Below are 20,692 nucleotides of genomic sequence, written 5' to 3'. Positions count from 1 at the left end.
CCCCACAAATGGTCCTTTCATTGAAGTCTTCGCTTGAGCCATATGGGGCGAGCTCTGTTTCCTGCTGCGACCTGACGGATCTAGTGTCTGTTTCCTCCCCCAGCTCCTGAGCCCTTGAAGAATAGGAACATTGTCTTAGTCATCTCTGTATGCAAAGGTTATCTGGTCATAAAATGTTAAATGAATCAATCAAAGCTGTGCTGGAGATCTGTCTTTTTCCATGAATTTTGCAAAGACAGAACAAAGAACAAACTTAATCAGCAGCAGCAGGTTCTTAATTTCTATTTCCAGGAAAGCAACCCCTGTTCTGTCCACATCACCTCTTCCTGATGTTCCTGGTGCCCGCCCCGGCGTCCCAATGCAGTACTGGGCAGGGACCCAGGCAATGGCTTTCCAAATCAGGATGTTGATTACAATTGTACATCCAGATACGTTATTGTAAATGGGCCACATATCCCTGTGTGAAGCTTTTGCACGTAATTGCTAGAGCAGTGTATCAGTTTTTCCGACCCTTCAGGCTTCTGAAGGTGCTTAATCTCTTTTATTAAGTGACTCTTCTCCACTAAATAACCATTCTGGTCTCCTTCCTCTAGGCCTTGTTGCTACAGATAAACGAATCTGTGCTCTGGAGTTGTTGACTAATACATCATCTCTTCCAACTGATTGAAGGTGGTCAGTGCTGGGAATGCAGACATTGGGGGCGGGGGGGATGCTGGTAAGTTAAATGTAGCTTTCAGAGATCATATCTGAGGAGATAGAGAAGGCACAGGGGCATGCTCCGGTCAAAGAGTTCATTCAGGTGGAAGAGGTCAGCACCCGAACAAATCATCTTAGGCGTGGGTACCATCATAAGAATTCAGTCTTCTTCTTTTTTAAAGATTTTATTTATTTATTAGAGAGAGAGAGAGAGAGCATGAGAGGGGAAGGGTCAGAGGGAGAGGCAGACTCCCCACTGAGCAGGGAGCCCGATGAGGGACTTGATCTTGGGACTCTAGGATCATGACCTAAGCTGAAGTCGCTTAACCAACTGAGCCACCCAGGCACCCAAGAATCCAGTTTTCTAAAGCAGGCCTGCTATATATGCTTCCTCCCCAGACCACCCCTCCCTTCCTATTTTCAGAGTGTAGAAATAAGAGGCTGAAGCATGGGGGGAGGGTAGAGATCTGGGTAACTCCTGGTATAGGCAAAGATTAAGGATTTCTGTTTATATTTCTAGTTTCAGTTATCTATTGTTGGGATATATTGGAGAGTCTTATTTTCCTTAGTGCTTACTAGTAAATGATAATGCACTTATATTTTTTTTTAAAAGATTTTATTTATTTGACAGAGAGACAGTGAGAGAGGGAACACAAGTAGGGGGAGTGGGAAAGGGAGTAGCAGGCCTCCCATGGAGCAGGGAGCCCAATGTGGGGCTTGATCCCAGGACCCTGGGATCATGACCTGAGCTGAAGGCAGACACTTAATGACTGAGCCACCCAGGTGCCCCATGCACTTACATTTTTATGAGTCTATTTACTCTTCAGAGAGTTGTAAGATGTGAAAGCTGGCAGAATTCTTAAAGATTATTCATATTATCTTTATTTCATTTATGAGAAAATAGAGGCCTAGAAAGATTGTTAAGTGCTGTTACTAGGAGTACATGAGTAGTCCCAATATAACTGGAAAGTATGGAGTAACAGTTTCAGGTGTGGCTTGATGTGGCTACTCACTGCTCAACAATGTAATTGAGGTTCTTTTTTTTTTTTTTTGTCCTTCCCATTTGGCCTTCCTCAGGATTCACGTACTCTCTGGCAATCAATCCCTGTGATCACATGTGGCTGTATTAATTCTAGACCTTATATCATTGACAGGAGCTACAGCAGGGACAGCAATCTTCTTTTTTTCTTTTTTTTTTTTTTTTAAATATTGTATTTATTTATTTGACAGAGAGACACAGCGAGAGAGGGAACACAAGCAGGGGGAGTGAGAGAGGGAGAAGCAGGCTTCCCACCAAGCCGGGAGCCCGATGCAGGGCTCGATCCCAGAATCCTGGGATCATGACCTGAGCCGAAGGCAGACACTTAACGACTGAGCCACCCAGGTGCCCCAGCAATCTTCTTTTTGTCAGAAGTCCTAGAAAATGTCTTTTCAAGTCTCATGATCTTGACTGGGCTTCATGTCTTCCATGGAACTGATTTCCATAACCAAAGAGATGGGATAGAATGATTGCTTTAAGTCAACTAGGCTTAACTCCTGGAGTTTGGAGTCAGGTGAAGCAGGACTACTTGGGTTAGAGTGCAGATAAACTGCGTTTCCAAAGAAATGTGGTGCTGATGGTGGTACGATAAAGGAGCGGGTACTGGGGAGGCTGACTGCAAGTATCCAAGGGCAGGGACTCACCCAAGGTCAAGCACTTGGTTATGGCCAAAGTGGGACTAGAACCCAGCTCTCCTCAGCATTTGCACATGGATGGCTATGTAACCCCACTTGAGGTAGTACATTTTACACAACAGACATCTAAATGAAACCATGGGTTTTCTTGTTATATTCAATTTATTCTTTGGCTATGATTTAGTTAGTCACAATAATGAGTACAATTGTCTGAGTTACTTAATTTTGCATCTCATTAAGCCATGAAGGTTTTTAGGAGAAATTGAGTAGATTTCAGAGATGAGAGCCGTATCATTTAAATAAGTGTCTTTCAGTCTTACTCAGGGTTTAACCATCTTCTGGAACATTTTTTTGGTATTGGAATACAGTTTTTGGATGACCTGTATGAGATGCCTTAGGCCTGAATTTTTGCTTCTCATCCTTCTGGGAAAAAATGCTTGTTAATGTCCCTCAATGAGATCTCTTTCTCTTCTTCAGGGATTATATAAGCAAAGAAGAAGAAGGGAAGAGTTCTGAGCACCCACCATGGGCCAGGCACTGTGTTAAGCTCTAATGATACAGAAAGGAAGACTACAGACCCCAAGGAACTCCAAGTTTAGTGGGAGAGGCAGATAATTAAATGGGTAAGTAAGATACCACAGCAGGAAGTGCACTAATAGGTGGAAGAATAAGGTGCTTTAAGAACACAGGGGAGGACAGAATGTTGGGAGTAGGGAGAGCCAGGAAAAGTTTTCTGGAGGAGAACTCCTTAAGGGATGGTTGAAGTTAGCTGGGGGAAAACAGGAGAGGGTATTCTACACAGAGGGGACTCATGAACACGGAGGCATGAAATCTTACAGGGTATTGCCATGAATGTCCCAGGAATTCAGAAGGGCAGAAGTACAAGGGCAAGGTAGAGAGTGGGGATTAAAATGTGTGGGAGGGCAGGCAGGTAGGAGGTGGGACACAGACCTTGGAGGCTCTCCAGTGTGTGTATGATGGGATGATTCTAAACAGCTGTAAAGGTAGGTAGGTAAAGACAAGGTTGTGTCTTAGACATAATTCTGTATTGATTAGATTCTACGGTTGCAGGCAACTCTGGTTAATATCCAAAGAAGGAATACTCTGGAAAGAGATAAGCTCATTCAGAAAACTGAAGGAAAAGCTGCAGCACCCAGACTCTGAATGGAGTTCTGAAGGCAGAGATAGCAGGAATTACCTGGGAGTCTCCTTAGCTGGGAACAATCAGGTCCAACCACTTTCAGTTTTTATGTGGCTCTGCTAGGGATTAAATTTCCAGATGAAGACAGTCATATTGCCTCAGCTTGAGGGCACACCTAGCCTGGGTCAGGTAAGGTCAGCATCTTGATTGACAGTCTCATCAAGCCTGTATTTCACTGGGGGGACAGTGGGTTCCTAAAGCAAGATCAGGTGTTGCTAACATGAGAAAGAGGAATGCCGGCTGTATCAGCTAAAGCAATGGGTGTCCACGTCCACAGCTGCTTGGAAGCTAGATTTGAAGAGAACAAAGATGAAGGGAATCAGAAGGCAAAAGATGATCGGGGTGTGAATTAGGGCTGCGGTAGTACCAAGGGAGAAGGACTGTGGGATCTAAGAACAGTTATGGGATAAAAATTGGTGGTTGACTCTAGAAGAAGGAGGAAGAAGGAAGAATCAAAGATAGTTCTCAGGTCCTAGCAGGCAGCAGTAGATGTCACTACTGGAGAGAAGGTAGAGAGCAGGGGGATAGAAGATGACAAATTGCTTAGGACACACTGAGTGTGAGAAAGCTGTCGGGGCATCAGGTGGATGTTAGAATCTGAACCAGTAACTGAACTCATAGACATGGACAATAGAACCTGGGAAGGAATTTGGGAGAAGTCACAGAAAACACCAATATTTAAAATAGGCTTGCCAAGGGAAGGTCAAAAGACAGAAAGATTGGAGAGGAAGAGGAGAACCAGGAATGTTCAGGGTCATAGAAAGCTTCAGGATTCAAGCAAAGAGGAGATTTCAGCTCTAGTACCAGCAGAAGCCATATTCTAGGGAGCTAATATATAAATGGAGATGAGGAAGGAAGGGTAAAAACATGTAGGCCTCCATTGCAAATATCTTGGATGAGAAAGGGTAGCAAAATGCAAAGTAGCTGGAAAGGGTACAGCCTCAAGGGAGTTAGCTGATTTTTGCTTTCATTTGTTTGTAGGTTGATTTTTTAAAAAGTGAGATAGAATTCACATACCACACAATTTATTCTTTTACTGTATTATTCAGTGGTGTTTAGTGTATTCACAAAAGTTGTACAGTCATTACTTCCATCTAGTTTCAGAACATTTTCATCACACCCCAAGAAACCCCATGCCCATTAGCAGTCACTTCCTATTTTCTTTCACTCCCAGCCCCTGGTGGCCATTCATCTACTTTCTGTAGATTTGCCTATTCCAGACATTTCATACAAATGGACTCATACGCTGTGTGGTTATTCATGTCTGGCTTTCTTAGTTTTCAATGTTCATCCATATTACTTCATTCCCTTTTATAGTGTGGTCATGTTCCATTGTATGGATAAACCATAATTCACCCTTTCATCGAATAATGGGCCTTCTAACTGGTCCAAGTTTCGGCCATTATGAATAGGCTGTGAACATCTGTGTACAAGTTTTTGCATAGGTATGTTTTCAATTTCCCTGAGTACATACTTAGGAGTGAAATTGCTGGATCTCAGTTTATCCATGCTGGGAGAGACTTGATCTTTGTTTACAGGCTGAGGGTACTGGCACCAGTGCAGAAGGAGAGGTGGGAGATACAGAGAGAGGGTGTGGAGAGGTAAGTGCTGGAGGAGAAGGGCCACTTAGTTCAGCATCCCTCATTTTCTCTGTTGGAACAACCCTAACGCCCTAACCTCGCTTCTCAACTACTAGACTCTCTGCACACACATCACTCTTGCTGACCAGGGAGCGAATCCAGCGCGTGGATAAAGCACCCTGGGATCCGTCGCAGATGCATCCGGGTTGGTGGCTCGTTTTCTGTTGCAGATCACAATTTTGGGGTCTCCTCTGATTACACAGAGCCTGGCCCATTCTGGTTTGGTTTTCTCCCATAGATGTGTCCATGGCTGAATAAGGACAATCCACCATGTAGTCTGAGTCTGATTCCTGGTTCCTCAGGCCATAGAGGGCTCCCAGCCATCCGGATTAGGAAGGACGCGCGGTACGCACGGCCGGAGACCTAGAACCGCAGCGCTCAGACTTGTGTGTTGCCGGTCGCCGCCACCGCGCATGCGCCGCTCCCTGCCAAGGAGGAGGCGGGGGAGTGGGCGGGGCGGGCATCTCTCAAGCCAATCGGAAGCGAGCGCCCCCGCCCTCCCGGCTGGTGGACCGAGCTTGACCCCGGCGGTGGGCGGAGGAGGCGGGGCCAGCCGCGCGGCCGCGGAGGGGGCGGGGCCCGGAGCCTGGAGGCGGGGCCTGGGGCTGTCAGTCCCGCGGCCGCCGCCGCCGCCGCAGCCGCCGCCGCGGTTCCTTACATGCCGTGGCCGGGTGGCTGCCAGCGCTGCCGCTCGCCGCCCGCTATCCCGGCATCCCGAGCCGCCTCCCGCCGTGCCGGCCCGGTGCGCAGGTAAGGCCCGCCGCGCTGCCGAGCTCTCGCGCCCCCTCCTCGGCTTCGGTCCGCCGCGCGGGCGCCCCCTCCGGGCTGTGTCAGCGCCGCGGCTCCCCTGGCCGCCCGGGGGCGGTCCCGGGGGGCGGGACGACAGTCCTCCCCAACCCCCCACAGCCCTGGGCGCCGCGCCTGCTGCGGGGTCCCCGGGCCGCGCCTCCGCGGCCGGGCGTGGGGCGGGAACCAAGCACCCCCTCCCGGGCCGATTACACAATCTCAGGGGCTGGGGGGCGGGGGTCCCCTCCCGAGGCCCGGCTCCACACCTGTGCCCGCGACGCGGTCCCGGGCGGAGGGCAGAGACCCAGCGCGACAACGGGGGCCCGGAAAGTTTCACTTTGTGGTCGGCGTTTGTTGACATCCCCGAGATGCGGGGAGATGGAGGCTGAGCCGCGAGGATGCGCCTGGCGCGCAGCGTTCCCTTTGCCCCGGGGTGGCTCCAGTCCAGGTTTCCCTTCCAGAAGTCCTGCGGAGAGCCCTGCCCGGGGGCCAGAGGCTGCTGCAGGGCACACGGGTCGGTCCGCCTTGCGTTAGCGAGCCTGGCCCCAGGATTGCAGCAACTGGGGACAGCTCAGCCCCCCGCTCAGCTCTTCTCCCTTTCCTAATTTAGTATTGACATTTTAGACCAGGTAGGCGAATTTACGTAGCGTTTTCCTGACAGTTTATATTTGTGAGGTGCTTTGCCATCCTTGATTAGTTAATTAACAAGGTGGGAAAGCAAAATAGATCCTGAAACTGCATGGCTAATGTCTTTAGTCTAGCAACTCTTTAAGAGCCACTGAGAGCTTTAGGCTGTTTGCGGTGAGATGCTTTGGGCCAAGGTGCTGTCAGGAGAGCTAGCTAGCTTGTGTCTTCTGGTTGCCTGGGAAGGTTTTGGTAAGAATGGCAAGGCTTTCTCTGCCTCTCCTTGCTTATGCTGTTTATTGAGGGTCGCCACCTGTGGTGAGTTATTTGATCTTCTCAAGCAAGGGAGGTTTTGGTATTGCTGAGGAGGTAGCTAAGGAAAACCAACCAACCAACCTGAGATCCAGATTAACTTTGAATACTTGTCTGTTATACCAGGTTACCCGCCCGGTGCAGAAAACCTTGGCTCTTCCTGTGCTTTCCCCATCTTCCCGGTAGGACTGTATGCAGCTGGGTTGGTAATACGGCTCTTCCTTTAGTACGCAGACCTCTTGCTACCTGTGGTTTGCAGACCTGCCTAGGGACATCCTTTACGAGTGGGCTTAATTAGCACTTTTATCTGCCCATTAAGCAATACAGCCTGAGATCTCTTGTAATCAGGCACTGTTGTAGTGTTGAATCTTTAATAATATCTAATTCATGTTAATAGTGTTCCTATAATAATCTTTCTATTAGTATGCCAGTTCTGCAACACCAGTATGTTTAGTATAGAAGCAGCAATTTACTAGAAATATTATCATGGCAAAAACAATTCTCCAACAGATTTGCAGCCCACTTTACTTAGGTAATGACTGCCAGAGGCTGTTAAGGTTTTTTAGTCTTGGATGCAGTAGGTGTTACTGATCTATGAGGTCATTCCTCCCCGGAATAATGGTTTCAGTCACTGGGTCACTTAGCCATTTTTTCCGGTTATATCTTCTGAGTTTCTCCCCCACGCTGATTTCTTTTGGGACAAGGTGTGGAGCTAACAAGATGCAGTTGTGATTTGCCAGCCTCCTTTTTTTTTTTTTTTTAAAGATTTTATTTATTTATTTGACAGAGATCACAAGTAGGCAGAGAGGCAGGCAGAGAGAGAGAGAGGAAGAGAAGCAGGCTTCCTGCTGAGCAGAGAGCCCTATGTGGGGCTCCATCCCAGGACCCTGGGATCATGATCTGAGCTGAAGGCAGAGGCTTTAACCCACTGAACCACCCAGGCACCCCACCAGTCCCCATTTTAAGAAGAATTTAAGAATATTTATTGTGTTCGGGGGCTTCTATTAGAGTTGCAATGGTGATTTTATTAACACACGTACTGGATACTGGTTTGGATGCTTTATAGATACTAAGTTATCTCATTCTCACAATGACCTTGTAAGGGAGGTACTGTCATCACCCTGTTTCAGACCAGGAAATCAAGGCCCAGGTGATTGACTCAGGTTGCACAGTTAGGTTAGCCAGATTCTAACCCAGGGAACCAGAGTTCAGAGTTCAAGTACTTAACCAGCTACTGTGCTGTCCTGCTTCCACAGGTTATTCTTTCAACAGGTAATTATTTCTACCTTCTGTCTGTACAGCATTGCATTCTGTAGCGTGGGTGAAGAGTACAGTGAAATGGGGCGCCTGGGTGGCTCAGTGGGTTAAAGCCTCTGCCTTTGGCTCAGGTCATGATCCCAGGGTCCTGGGATCGAGCCCCACATCGGGCTCTCTGCTCGGCGGGGAGCCTGCTTCCTCCAATCTCTCTCTGCCTACTTGTGATTTCTGTCTGTCAAATAAATAAATAAAAATCTTTAAAAAAAAAAGAGTACAGTGAAATGACAAACACTGGGGTTGGGGCTCTTGTTGTGGTCTTCACTCTGCCGCCTGCTAACGTGTGATGTTTGGGCAAGACAGACCCTCTCCCTGCCTTGCATTCCCTCCTTGGGGGAACAGCAGCAGCTGAAGCAGTTGAACTAACTCCACTTCACCTGGTGGGGTGCTGGAGAAATGGTAGGTTGAGAGGCTGCCTCTTAAATACCTCGATATTATTTTATGCTGTTGTCACCAGCGTCGTCCCTTTTGTAATTAAAAAAAATGAAAGAGGCCCAGGAGAGAAGTCATCCTGTAGCATATGTGAGGGACATTGGTGGGAGGACAGTTTGGCGTGACTCTGCAGGAGGCTTGGGGTCGGATGATGGCTCAGAGTGCAGACCGAGGAGTTCTCAGAATCACAAGAAGTCAGGGTTGAAAGGAAGCTCTGTCATGGAGTTTAAAACCCTCCTGCCCTCCTCCATCTCTCCGGGGGATAAACCTTCACATGTGTGCCCCTTCCTACTCACCGCTCTGCCCGCTCCTCGTGGGATGCCTCTTGGGTCACACGTTGGGTGAGCTTCATAAGTGCACCAAAGAAGCTGGGGCGTTGTCCAGTGATAGGGAGTAGGAAACCGCAGAAGGATTCTGGGCCCTTCTGGCTTGTGCTCTTGAAAGACCATCATTGACATAAAACCTGGATTAGAGGGGGAATATGAAACCAGGAGGACAGTTAGGAGGCCTTGGCCAGAATCTAAGATTGGAGTGATCCAGACTGAGACAGGCAGTGGCATGGGGTAACAGAGGGAGGAATGGACCCCAAAAGACACCCCCCACTCCCCTTTGCTTGCCTGTCCACAAGCTTCAGAGGGGAAGAACAAGTCAGTTTCTCCCTGGGATGAGGGGGGCATTGGAGAACCCCCGCATGGAGCTGGGGAGTCTGACAGGGTGGGGATGAGAGACAGCTGTGTATGTCTGTTCCCTAAAGCTTGATAATAGACTGTGGCCAATACAAGTCCCCAGCAGACTGAGAACAGATTTTCTTTCTTCTCAAGAAGGGAGTGTCCCATTTAAATACAGCGGGAAACTCCCTGTGCTTACTGAAGACTTGTAATGCTATTTATTTCCCTGTGGGGGTTGCAAGCTCTCACTCGGGGTCCTTTAGCTCCTTGCGGTGCTTCCTGGTCACGTCGGGAATCTGGTGTTGTCTGAAGATGTATCAGACACATTGGCCATGCTTTTCTGCGCTTTCATCAGGAAGCCTTCTTTTGGGGGATGCTGTTTTCCAGGGACACCTGTTAGATAAGTGCTGGAAAGCCAGCACACCTTGGGGAGTGTTCAGAATCATTACGAGTTTTTCCTTCAATGAATCTTGGAACACTGCATCAAAAACTAATGATGTATTTCACGGTGATTAACATAACACAATAAAAAAATAAAATAAATACAATTTTTTAAAAAAAGAGCTTTTCCTTCTAATGCAGATTATGGGGCACTTCAAAGAAGGCGGGGGTGAGATGATTGTCACATTGATAGGCAAACAAGATCATCTGGAAGAACCAAGTAAGATTTACACAGGAAACCACAAAGACAAGAAAAATAGTTGGGGGTATTATAAGTTTATTTTTCTCTTGTTAATTTATGTGTTTCTGGCTGTGGATGTAGCATGTCTTGAATATTCATACTCACAAATTTATATGCTGAAATATGTTGTCTAATAGTGGATGTGGAAATAAACTGTATAATCTCAATAATTTTTTTTTGGCCAGGAGAACATTGGTCTAGGTTTTTCGATATCTTTTAGACCAACGATTCTTAAGTTTTGCCCCCTAGGGAGTGTGTGGCTACGTCTGGGACATTTGGGGTTGTCACGAATGGGGTATGTTCGCCTGTCATTTAGTGGGTGGAGACTGGGGAGGCTGCTGGACATCCTACAATGCACAGGACAGTCCCCACAACCAGGAATTGTTCAGCCCCAAATGTCAACAGTGTTGAGATTGACGAAATCCACTTTAGATTAAAAAAAAAAAAAAAAACCAAAAAACAAAAACCAAAGCATTTTTTTTTTTTCTTATGAGGACCAAGTTGAAGCTAAGGGGAAGAGGAAGAAGAAGGTCATATAAAGGGTTCCTTGACTCCCTGAAAGTGATCATCGTCTCCTCACTTTGGACCCCCAGAAGGGAGAACCAGCTGCACAAGCCGCTGGAGTACGGGCATCCGTCTGCCACCCAGGAGCTATTTCAATAGCCGGATTGCTCAACACGCTCATTTGGAACAGGAAGTAGAGGCTCTTGTAGTGGGATGAGGCTGGAGGGGTGATTTCTGGAGGCAGAAGCTTTGTGGGCCAAGAAGGGAAGCTGGGTCATGCCAGAATAATTTTGAAAAGTTCTAGGGAGTTTTTCAAAGGTGATTTTGTTGAGGACAGCGAGTGTGGGGCTGTAGAAGATGCTGTCTCTTCTCTAGGAGTGCATGACCCCTCTGGGTTATGGATCTGAATGAATCTGAGGACTTCCCAGGTGTTGCTGGGTTCAAACACAGGGCGGAGAGGGAAGGACCCTTGGTTTTGTGTTCAGGTTGTATCTGTGTCTTCTCCCCACACCACTTTAAAAGCTTTTTTTTTTTTTTTTTAATGATACATTCTAAGTAGACGCAAATGGAGAAAAGTGTATGACAGACCCTTGTTCACTGGATGCCAAGCTTCAAGGATTGTCAGCTCCTGGCCAATCTTGAATTTTACTCCACCCCTTGTAGACTCCCTCCCCCCTCTTTCTTCTTCTTCTTCTTCTTTTTTAATCTAGAAAACAGCTTACATAATTCCTGATCACCTGCCTCCTAGGAGAGGCTTGGGAGGGAAGGAGGGAAGTGATTTTTCGGTGCTTGGGTCTCCCTGGAGGAAAACTGGTAATGGACATGGATGATTCGGAGAGCCCCGAGAGCCCGGGAGATAGGACTAGGGTCCAGGCACATCTGGGCTGGGGACGCTGGGCTCTTCTTGCGGGGAGGGGAAAGTGCGGCCGATGGGACACGTTTCGTTCTTTTGAAGCCTCCTGGTGGACAAGCGCACCTCAAAGTCTCTGCTGGTAGGAATGTGTTCCTGGGTTTTGCGGCTGAGGGTCCTCTTGGTTCCTGGAGGGCTCATCATCTGCCTGTTTCCATGTAGGAAGACCCCCTTCCTGTTGCATGACTCCTGAGATGTACGCTGTATGGTATGAAGCCAAGTGTTCTGTGTGGTCCTCTGGCCCTGGCTTGAGGGGTTTTCACTGCCTGATGCCTCCCTGGAGAGCACAGGGCAGGCTAGGGGTGGGCGAGGGAGGCATTATTTCCAGGGGTTTTATTTTTTTATTTAATTAAATTAAATTAATTAATTTATTTTTAAAGATTTTATTTATTTGACGGAGATCACAAGTAGGCAGAGAGGCAGGCGGGGGTCGGGGGTGGGGGTGGGGGGAAGCAGGCTCCCTGCTGAGCAGAAAGTTTGATGCAGGGCTGGATCCCAGGACCCTGAGATCATGACCTGAGCTGAGGAAAGAGTCTCAACCCACTGAGCCACCCAGGCACCCCTCCAGGGGTTTTATTTATTTATTTATTTTTCCTCCAGGGGTTTTAGATCCTTGTTTGCAGCTGTGGCTCCCCTGTATTTGTTGGTGGACGTAGGGCTGTCCTGTTGTTGCCTCTGGCAGTCCACGCCAGATGGGAACGCCATCAAGGTTTGCACTCGGCAAATAGGGCTTTCTTTTTAAAGTCGTGTCTCCGGGAGCTACAAGATTAATTTTTTTTTTTTTTTTTGTAGGCCATTGGAGAATTAGCGTGCACTGACTTGACTTCGGTGTTATGTTGAAATATGCATACAAAAAATGACTTTAGAAGTTGAGAGAGTTCTTGAATAATCAGATAATTGATGTCTGCGAATTTTAATTAGTGCTGGTTTCTATACATGTAGACGTTCTGGACTCAGTTCACAAGCAGCTCGTTTAGCGTGCAGTTCTGGAGCCCTGAAGGGCTGGATTTCCCATTTTTATTTTACTCACTAAATACGTATTTTAGCCTTTCTTTATTCCGCATCGAGGCTTAGGTGGCATCAGCCGATTCTGAACATCCTGTATCTGCCATCATGGGTTTTCAGGTGTCACACCTTCCTACGGGGACAGCAGCTCCTAATCGGTGAACCGTAGTTATTTACTCTTGGCCTCTACTGGGGGCCAGGTACTTTGCTCACATTTCCTCTATTCCTGCAGACCCTTCTAAGTAGGCCTTAGTATTCTCATTTTGCAGCTAAAGAAACTGAGGCTTAGAGAGGTTAAGGAATGCTAGGAGGTAACCCCGGGTTTTAACCCAGGTTTGTTTGATTCTAAAGCCTGAATGCTTTCCACCTTGTCTCTCCTGGTGTAAACTCAGCAGGAGTCTGTAGGAGGGTTGGTAGAGAGGATGGGGCAGGTGCTGTGAACGGGGCTGAGAGGCCTGGTTACTCCAGCTAATGAAATCCTCACCCGGACCCCCCTGGGACACATTGCTTTTGAGCGTGATAAATTACTTGTGTCCTATTTTTGAGCTGACTGTGTAAAACAGAACCACGCCCTGGTAGCCCTGAGCCAAATTTGGTCACCAGATGTGTTTTATTTGGTCTGCATGGTGTTTTATTTTTTAAAAATTGGATTCGTTGTCAGCATTTCAACAGTGGGAGATTTCATCCTGAAATTTCCAATTTCTTGGCTTCTCTTGAGCCCTCAGAAGATCTGGCAACACCAGGCCCACGTTCCTCCTTGACAGTAGTTAGTAAGAGCGGCTGCTTCTAGTTTGCCGTCTTGCCACGCTGCCCTCTTCACTCGTTTGTATTACTCGCCGGGACTCGGACGGCGCTTGAGTTAGAGCCACACTTATGGAAGGAAGTTAGGCACATTCTCTCTGCTAGTGTCAGGGATGCATTACGGGAGGCTTGTTCTGTATTTAAATGAACGGTCCCCAGCAGTTTTCCTCATTGCAGAGCATGTAGAGAGGGTGACTCTACTGGGCATATGAACAGATACAGCCACGCCCTCCTTCTGTGCCCCCCAGCAATGGCTAATGGGACTCTGGATGGGTTCTTGGATGAAGGTGGACAAGTTAGATATTTGGGATTCGGACACTGAAATGGTTGAACTGGGGAGCCTCAGGCAGGAAGGACTTCTGGATTCAGGCTGACAGTGGTGACATTAGAAAGGTAGATGAGGGGCGCCTGGGTGGCTCAGTGGGTTAAAGCCTCTGCCTTCGGCTCAGGTCATGATCCCAGGGTCCTGGGATCGAGCCCCACATCGGGCTCTCTGCTCAGCGGGGAGCCTGCTTCCTCCTCTCTCTGCCTGCCTCTCTGCCTGCTTGTAATCTCTGTCTGTCAAATAAATGAATAAAATCTTAAAAAAAAAAAAAGAAAGGTAGATGAGTGAGCAAAAAACCTGGATGGTAGGGAGATGGCAGGGAGGTGAGAGGGTGCTAGGTGGTGGAGAGGGTGGAGCTGTCCGGTCTCTGCTTTCACTGGACTTCCGGCAGTGGGGTTGCTCTGTAGCCATTGCCTTCACTCTGTGGTATTTATTGCACTGTTCCAGATTCTTGTGATAGATCAGGGAATAAAAACAGACAAAGGTCTTACTCTCGTAGAGCTTATATTTGGGTTGGGGGGGCGAACAAACAACTCTGAACAAAAAAGCAAATAAACTAAAATATGTAAGGTGGTGATAAGGGCAAGGAAGAAATAGAAACTGAGTAAGGAAACAGAGAGGATGCCGGGGGTTATGCTATTATGTTAGAGAGGTCGTTCAAGGAAGGCCTCTTGATTTAGTGCTATTTGAGCAGAGATTTGAGTGAAGTGAGGAGTGAGCCATGAGGAAACCTAGGGGTGCTGCATTCCCTGCAGAGGGTTCAGCAAGTGCAAAGGCCCTGAGGTAGGAGTACGCTTGACTTGTTTGAAGAATAGCAAGGAGGGTATTGTGGCTGGAATGCAATGAATAAGGGGAGAGGGGAAGTTGGAGGGAACATAGGGCTTCATATCTATATTAAAGACTGAGTTTATTCTACTGAGATAGGGAGCCATTGGAAGATTTTGAGCACAGGTTGCACGATCTGGCTTCTGTCTTGAAAAATGTAAATGCTGTATGGAGAATAGACAGTAATGCAGCTAAGGTGGCACTGTGATAGTCCAGATAAAATACAGTGGTGGCTTAGATTAGGGTGGATGCAGAGGTGGTGAGAAGTAGACAAGTTCTGAATATATTTTGAAGGTAGAATTGACAGGACTTGAGGACGTATTTGGTATTAGATGTGAAAGAAAGAGGAATCAAGACAATTCCAACCTTTGAATAAAAACATTGCTGTGTTTGTTGGCATTTCCCCTTCTTTTCCTGAAAAACATTCAAAAGCAACAAGGGAGGTGAAAAAATAATAATGAAAACCTTGCAAACTTCTATTTTTTCACAAAATTAGGAGAGAAATGTAATCCATAAGCTTCAAAATGTGTGTGAAGAGAGAGTCCTGAATAGATGAGATCAGGTGGAAGGCTTGTGGGAGGAAATGAAGAGAAGCAGCATGGAGATGGTGAGAGAGCCCAGGAGCTACAGATCTTAGAAAGTTCTAGAAAATCATGTTCTTTGAGGTGAAAAGTGCAACCCGGTGTGAAAAAGCTCTGTCCCTTGCTTGTAGTAAGTGTTATAGGAACTGGGCGTGCGGCTCCTGGATGTAGGTAGGTTGGCTGAAAGAAGCAAAAGAAGTGGGGTTACCTGAAAAACCACACTGACAAGCTGCCATGTTTATGGGAGGTGTTCTGTCTCTGTGGGAGCAGGGAGGAAGGGCCTTTGGATTGCAAAAAAATAGCTCATCTGAAAGAGTATCATGGCTGTCCTCCCCTCTCCTGGCCAGAGGAACCTCATGCAAATACTGTAACTGCCAAGGAAAACTAACTCATCCAAAAGCAATGAAGAAGTAAATGGTAGCCTTCTGTTTCTGATAATGATAGGCAATGTTATGTGGACAAAAGTTCCTAGTGAAAAATATTAAAATGTTTAGTATATTTTTTAAGTTAAAAAAATTAAATTTCCTTAAAGGCACTAAAGAACTGAGAAGAGAGACAAAGGCACTAGAAGGTGGAAAACTAAGGTCTAGTGGGAACCTAGAGGGATAGGTTGATCACTGGAAGGGTTAAGTTGCTTCTGCCCTGAGAACATTTGTTGATTCTAGTAAAACAGGGCTTTGGTTTTGGCAGCCTTGCAGGACAAGGAGGTTAGAAGTCAAAGTCTGTAGCTTGCCCAAGGTAGAGAGTCTCTTGGGGGCCATTTCCACATAAAGCTGGAACTACTCAGGGTTAAAGGTGAACCAGAAGTAAAACCATCTCTCCGTCCCCCACTAGAGACAGCAGAGAAGGTTGTCCAGGTACTGAGAGGAGCAAGATGAAAAGGAAAACATAGGTTGTAATCACTGGCCAGCCTTTTCACAGATTTTGAGGATTGTCTTATATCACCTTGATTTTATAGAACTGCCGCCCTGAATTTGGTTTGACTATAAGCTTCTTATGGTCACGAGTGCTGTCCCCCGCCTTTTTGTGGACCCCAGCCTTGTCCCTATTACATGAAACCAGCAATGAAGCCACCATGTTGGAAAGCATAGGAAAGAAACTGCATCCAAGTGACATTGTTAGACAGGCGGGATACTCACCACTCTACTAACAAGGATGGCAATTGACATTGTTAGAGCCATACCTGGTTTTTCTCTCATTGCTTAAGCTTATTTGAGTTGGACTGTTTGTTATTTGGAGTTGAAGGAATCAAGACTGACCCAAGAATCGACAGAAAGATCAGGAAAGAAGAGAATTGAATTCAGAAACACACATGTATGGGAATTTCACCTGACTGGATTGGATACTCCTCAGTCATCTTTGCTATGGATTCTCTCTTCCCAGTTTTTAAGTTGGAGATGGAAGGGCTCAGGTCTTGGACCTCTTCTCCATTCTTAGATGATTTTTTTCCTGTTTGATGGTATTAAATATCTATTTGTACATGACTCCTAAGTTTATATCTCCAGTTTTCATCATTTTTCTGACCCATATATTCATTTGCTCACTTTGATTCTACGCTGTAGCATCTAACAAGATCTGAAACTTAACACGTCTTATCCCAAACTTAACGATTTTCAACTTCCCGACTCTAAACCTGCTCCTTTCCCTTTATTCTCAGGCTCATAAAAGGGTACTACCATCTATCTAGTTGTTCAGACCAAAATCTGAGAAATTATCCTTGGGTCTTCTCTTTCTAATAAATCCCACATTTAGGTGAACAAGTTGTTGACTTTAGGTCAACAAGTCCTGTTGACTCTGCCTTCAAAACATACACTGGATCTGAGCACTTACCCTGGCCTCTACTGTTCCCACCATCATCCAAGCCATAACCATCCTTTGCTTGGATTATTGCAATAGCCTTCCCCAGTCTATTCTATACACATAGTTAGAGGAGTCCCCCCTCTTTTTTTTTTTTTTTTTTTTTTTTTTTGAGAGGGAGAGGGGGAAGATGGGCAGAGGGAGAGGGAGAGAGAGAGAATCTTAAGCAGGCTCCACGCCCAGCACCAGAGCCCAATGTGGGGCTCCATCTCCCAACTCTGAGATCATGACCTGAGCTGAAATTAAGAGTTGAGCACTTAACCAACTATGCCACCCAGGCTCCCCTAGAGGATCTTTTTTTTTTTTTTAAAGATTTTATTTATTTATTTGACAGACAGAGATCACAAGTAGGCAGAGAAGCAGGCAGAGAGAGAGGAGGAAGCAGGCTCCCCACTGAGCAGAGAGCCCGATGCGGGGCTCGATCCCAGGACCCTGGGATCATGACCTGAGCCAAAAGCAGAGGCTTTAACCCACTGAGCCACCCAGGCACCCCGAGGATCTTTTAAAACATAAATGATATCATGTTACTTGCATGCTCCAAACTGGTGTTTTTCCATTTAGAATATCCCCGATCATTGCCACACTCTATAGGACAGTGTACAATCTGGCTCCCCACTAGGTTTCTAAATTTATCTTCTGTTTCTTTCTTTCTTACTTACTATGCTACAGTTGCACTGGCCTCCTTGCTCTTTCTAGACTGTCCCAAGTACTATTACTACCTCAGGGCCTTTGCAGTTCTTCTTTCTGATCTTGTTATGGCTTATTCTGTCACATCATTCCAGTCTATGGTCAGATATAACCTCTTCAAAGTGATCTTCTCTGATTCTTGCATGTAAAATAGCCCTTGCCTTCCCCCTCTTCACACCCTACCCTGCTGTATTCCTCAGAATACTTGTCACAATTTCGTTTATTGTCTGTATTCTTCATTAAGTTTAAGCTTTGAAAAGAGGAATGTTGCCTTATTTAATGCTTATTCCTAGCACTGGAATGATGTCTGGGTCATGGTTTGAGCCAACACATATTTTTGAATGGCTTATTAAATTAGAATGATAGAGATAGCATATCACAGTTTCTAAGAGACATATTATTTAACAAGTGGTTCTGAGAAAGTGGTTAGGCATTTAAGTATAAAACAGATTGCTATTATTATTTTTTTTTTTTTAAAGAGTTTGCTTCTTTTTTTTTTTTTTTTTTTTTTTTTTAGATTTTATTTATTTGACAGAAAGAGGGATCACAAGTAGGCAGAGAAGCAGGCAGAGAGAGAGGGGGAAGCAGGCTTTCTGCTGAGCAGAGAGCCGGATGTGGGGCTCGATCCCAGGACCCTGGGATCATGACCTGAGCTGAAGGCAGAGGCTTTAACCCACTGAGCCACCCAGGTGCCCCTGCTATTATTATTTTTTTTAAGTAGGCTCTATGCCCAACATGGGGTTGGAACTCACGACCTCAAGATCGAAAGTGGCATGCTTTATCAACTGAGTCAGGCAGATACCCCTAAAATAAATTATTAATAAGCGGGTGTTATGAACAATTTTATGTCAATACATTTGACAATTTGGACAAAATAAACAAATTTCTTTAAAGCCTGACATATTAAAACTAACACAAGAAGAAATAAAAAATCTGAATGGATTAAAGAATTAAAGAATTGAACTCATTATTAAAGACCTTCCTACCAAACAGATAAACAAACAAACAGAGGCTCTGTAGGCCCATACAGTCTTTCTGATAAAGTCTTCCCAATGTTTAAAATGAAGTAATAAAATCAATCTTACATATTTTCCCAGAGAACAGAAAAAGATGTAACATGTTCTTGCTTATTCTTAAGAAAAACCTTTATACCAAAACCTGATGAGGACATCATAAGAAAAGAAAATTAAAGACTGAACCCTCTCATGGACATTGATACAGAAATCCTAATCAAAATATAGTCAAAGTGAATTCAATAATGTATACAAAGGTTAATATACTGTAACCAGTGGAACAGGTTTCAGGAATCACAGGTAGCTTAACATTTGAAAATAAGTCAAAGTGATCCCCCAAAATAACAGAATAAAGAGAAAATATATACAATCATTTCAATAGATGTGGAAAAAAGATTTGATAAAATTCAACATCGATTCATCATAAAAAAGAGTAAGTCTTAGCCAAAGAAATTCCTTAATCTGATAGTAAGTACCTACAAATAAAGCAAACATCATACTTGATAGTGGAGTTGAAAGCCTTCTCTCTGGGATGGCTGCTCTCACAACTTCTATTTAATATTGCATTAGAACTTGTAGCCATTGCAGCAAGGGCAGAGAAAGTAATAAAATTGTCACTATTAGGAGGCAAAATGGTTGTGTATTCAGAAAATCCAAAAGAATCTTTAGATAAGCTCTTGGAATTAATAGGAAAATTTAGCAGGCTGTTGGATACAAGGCAAATATATAAAAATCAATGGTACTTCTGTATACTAGTAACAAAGAATAGAAAATGAAATCTAAAAAGTGATAGCATTTGCAATAGCCTCAAAAACACTAAATTCATTGGAATAAATGTAATAGAGATGTATAAGAGCTCTATACTGAAAACAAGAATATGTATTGAGAGAAATTAAAAAAGACTTTAGTAGATGGAGAAATATACTATGTTCATAGACTGGATGACTCAATGTTGTAAAGATGTTAATTCTCCCAAATTTATCTGTAAATTATGCAAACCATTCAGAATTTCAACAGGTTTTTAAAATAGACATTAACTGACTATGAAATTGATATGGAAAGGAAAAGGGCCAAAATTAGCTTAGACAATTTGAAGAATAAGAACAAAGCTGAGAGAACTTCCACTACCAGACATATAGACTTAAAAAGCTATAGTAATTGAGATTGTGGTATTTGTGCCAGAATATACAGAGGGCCCAATGGAACAATTTTATTAGGAAATTTAGGAAGAGACTGTTATAAGTTCACCTGATTTACAGCAAAGGTGACTCTGAAATGTAGAAGAGAAAGGATGTCTTTTCAATAAACAGTGCTGGTTCAATTTAATATCCATGTAGAAAAAATGAATCTTGACCTCTTCCTCAAATCATTTCACAAAAATTAACTCCAGCTGCATTGTAGATCTATGAGAGCTAAGGCAATAGAGGTGTTAGGAGGAAACATAAGAGAATATCTGTGTAATCCTGGGATAGCAAACATCTCCTAAAGAAGACACAAAAGCACTAACTATAGAGAAAAATATTGATAAAGTAGATTAAATTGAAATCAAGAACTTCAGATCATCAAAAGACACCATAAAGGTCAATCTAGGGGCACCTGGGTGGCTCAGTGGGTTAAGTCTCTGCCTTGGGCTCAGGTCCTGATCTCAGGGTCCTGGGATGGAGCCCCACATCGGGCTCTCTGCTCAGCGGGAACCCTGCTTCCCCCTCTCTCTCTGCCTGCCTCTCTGTTTACTTGTGATCTCTCTCTCTGTCAAATAAATAAAATCTTAAAAAACAAAGGTCAAACCATAGAGTAGAAAATATTGTAAAGAACTAAAAACCAGTAAGAGAAAAGCAAGTAGACCAGTAGGAAAATAGACAAAAAAGGACAAAAACAAAAGTAAATAGTACACACAGAGGATGTTCGAATGGTCAATAAGTATATTAAAAAGTCCTCAACTTCATTTGTTCTCAGGGAAATGCAAATTAAAGCTACGGTTAGTGTTTCTATATATTCACTAGAATGGACAAAATTAAAAAGTCAGATAATAGCAGGTGTTGGCAAGGATATGAACAATTGGATTCTTCTATATTATTGGTGGGAGTATACAACTACGTTGGAAAACTGATAGTCTATTAAAGCTGAACGCACTTACTCCATACTCCAAATTCCA

The sequence above is a fragment of the Enhydra lutris genome, unplaced genomic scaffold (assembly GCF_002288905.1).
Source record: "Enhydra lutris kenyoni isolate GAN:26980312 unplaced genomic scaffold, ASM228890v2 scaffoldscaffold9, whole genome shotgun sequence".
Classification (NCBI taxonomy): domain Eukaryota; kingdom Metazoa; phylum Chordata; class Mammalia; order Carnivora; family Mustelidae; genus Enhydra; species Enhydra lutris.
Note: the sequence above shows the minus strand (reverse complement) of the source record.